The sequence below is a fragment of the Ziziphus jujuba genome, chromosome 12 (assembly GCF_031755915.1).
Source record: "Ziziphus jujuba cultivar Dongzao chromosome 12, ASM3175591v1".
Taxonomy (NCBI): domain Eukaryota; kingdom Viridiplantae; phylum Streptophyta; class Magnoliopsida; order Rosales; family Rhamnaceae; genus Ziziphus; species Ziziphus jujuba.
In genome coordinates this window covers 26,516,948-26,520,100 of record NC_083390.1, presented here as the reverse complement: position 1 = coordinate 26,520,100, position 3,153 = coordinate 26,516,948, and the positions used below count along the sequence as shown (strand labels likewise).

The 3,153-nt window shown below is 32.0% G+C and overlaps 1 pseudogene; it reads left to right on the top strand.

Moving 5' to 3' along the window:
- Positions 1–541: 541 nt before the first annotated feature.
- On the top strand, positions 542–2,242 carry LOC125418687 (NAD(P)H-quinone oxidoreductase subunit 1, chloroplastic-like; annotated as a pseudogene).
- Positions 2,243–3,153: the final 911 nt, after the last annotated feature.

Here is a 3,153-nt window from a genome sequence, read left to right as displayed (position 1 = left end):
TCAAATTTGGAATTATTAACAAAATTAAGATTATTCTATTGTGTATACTAAATTAAAATGAATGGCATTATTATTGATCAATAAAACCACATAACACTAAAAAAAAGGTAGGAACAAAGTGGGGGGATAGATTTCATTTTGTGGTAAAAAATTCATTCATCGGTTATTTCGCAAGAAGAAAAAGAAGAAAAAGTAGGATCTGTTGAATTTCAAATACACCGCCTCACAAATAGGTTACGAAAACTTTCATCACATTTAGAATTGCACAGAAAAGACTATTTATTTCAAAGAGGCCTACGTCAAATTTTGGGAAAACGCCAACAGCTGCTGTCTTATTTGTCAAAGAAAAATAGAATATGTTATAAAGAATTAATTAATCAGTTTGAAAAAGCAAAAATAGAATATTCGGGAATAAAAAACTTGCTAATTTGAAAATGCAATTTATTTTGAATTATTTAATTTACTAGATCTTGAATTTGAATTTTAATGAACTAATTTTAGTTTTTAGCAATTCATGAAAGACTGAATTGAGGAAAAACCTATGAATATACCAGCTACAAGAAACGACCTCATGGTAGTAAATATGGGTCCCCACCACCCATTAATGCATGGTGTTCTTCAACTCATTGTTACTCTAGATGGTGAAGATGTTATTGACTGTGAACCAATATTGGGCTATTTAGACCGCGGGATGGAAAAAATTGTGAAAATCCAAACAATTATACAATATCTGCCTTATGTAATGCGTTGGGATTATTTAACTATATGTTCACAGAAGCAATAACCATAAATGGTCTGGAGCAGTTGGGAAATATTCAAATGCCTAAAAAAGCCAGCTATATCAGAGTAATTATGTTGGAGTTGAGTCATATAGCTTCTCATCTACTATGGCTCGGCCCTTTCATGGTAGATATTGGTGCACAAACGCCTTTCTTCTATATTTTCTGAGAAAGAAAATTAATATATGATCTATTCGAGGAGTAGCTGCTGATCTACCCCATGGCTGGATAGATAAATGTTTGGATTTTTGCGATTATATTTTAACAGGAATCGCTGAATATCAAAAATTAATTGCTCAAAATTCGATTTTTTTTAGAATGAGTTAAAGGAGTAGGCATTATTGGTACAGAGGAAGTAATAAATTGGGTTTATCAAGACCAATGCTGCGGGCTTCTGGAATACATTGGGATCTTCATAAAGTTGATCATTATGAGTGTTACGACGAATTTGATTGGGAAGTCTAGTGGCAAAAAGAAGAAGATTCATTATCGTTATCTAGTCCAAATTGGTGAAATGACAGAATCCATAAAAATTATTCAACAGGCTCTGGAAGGAATTTCGGGAGGGCCATATGAGAATTTAGAAATTTGATACTTTGATAGAGAAAAAAATCCCAAATGGAATGATTTTGAATATCGATTTATTAGTAAAAAACCTTCTCCTACATTTGAATTACCGAAACAAGAACTTTATGTTATAGTTGAAGCCCCAAAAGGAGAATTGATAATTTTTTTGATAGGGGATCAGGGTGGTTTTCCTTGGAGATGGAAAATTCGCCCGCCAGGTTTGATCAATTTGCACATTCTTCCTCAGTTTGTTAAAAGAATGATATTAGCTGATATTATGACGATACTAGGTACCATAGATATCATTATGGGAGAAGTTGATAGTTGAAATGATAATTGATACGATAGAAGTACAAGATATCAATTATTTTTCTTGATTGGAGTTTTTCAAAGAGGTCTACGGAATTATATGAGCCTTTATTCCTATTTTTACTCTTGTATTGGGAATCACAATAAGCGTACTGGTAATTGTATGGTTAGAAAGAGAAATATCCGTAGGACTGCAGCAACGTATTGGACATGAATACACTGGCCTTTTGGAAGTTCTTCAAGTTCTAGCAGATGGGACAAAACTTCTTTTCAAAGAAAATCTTCTTCCATCGGGAGGAGATACCCATTTATTCAGTATCGGACCATCCATAGCAGTCATATCAATTTTAGTAAGCTATTCAGTAGTTCCTTTTGGCTATCACCTTGTTTTAGCGGATCTCAATATCGGTGTTTTTTTATGGATTGCCATTTCCAATATTGCTCCCATTGGACTTCTTATGTCAGGATACGGGTCAAATAATAAATATTCCTTTTTAGGCGGTCTACGAACTACTCCTCAATCAATTAGTTATGAAATACCATTACCTTTATGTGTGTTATCAATATCTCTACGTGTGATTCGTTGAGACATAAATTTTTCTCTATTCCTTCCTCTCTATTCTTTTCTTTCTAGGACAGGGGTAGAATGAATTGAGTAGATATCTTCATTTTTTTATTCATTATTTGGATTAATGAACTAAACTAGATAGTTGGATGAGTGAAAGGGAACAACTTCTATATAAATTCGTAGTAAAGATATTGAGTCTCATTTTCTATGTATAAGAGTTAGAGAGTTGAGCAGAAATAAACAGAAGCAGAAGCTTCCATTTACCCCAAGATTGGTTGATTGGTGATCCTGACTTGAAGTGGGCTTAAAAGATCAACTGTATTGAGTTTTTACTATCGTTTGTATGTATTTTCATACATGTATTACCATAAAAGAAAAGGCGATTGAACAAAAAGGAGTGGATAGGTAGAAACACCAAGATACGCAAAGGATTAGTAACGTAGATCCTGTAAATTATCCAAAAGTAGACATTTCTACATAATATACAAAGAATACTAATTGGGGCTTTAAATTTGTAGAAGTTATAAGGCAGTACTCCCCACGATTCCGATCCAGAGTATGCTCCTATCCGCTGATTAAATAAATTACTATTGGGAACAAGATAGTTCCTTTTTTGATTTGGTAAGCCCTTTTTTTCAAAAACAGAAAGAAGAATAGGAACAAAAAAAAAAAGAAAGGTATACAAAAGAATAAACACAATCTTTTTTATTCTTTTTTTCTTTTATCCAGATTTATATCGATACAATTTGTGTCATGATTCATGAATTAATGTAATATATAATTATTTTTCATAAGTGAAAACAAGGGGTTATTGATTTTTTTATAAATGAGTATTTTATTGAAGAATCAAGTTATTACTCAACAAAGAAAAATTTAAATGATTATGGAAATTTTTAAAAAAATGATGAGATCAATTCAGAAGTATTTTTT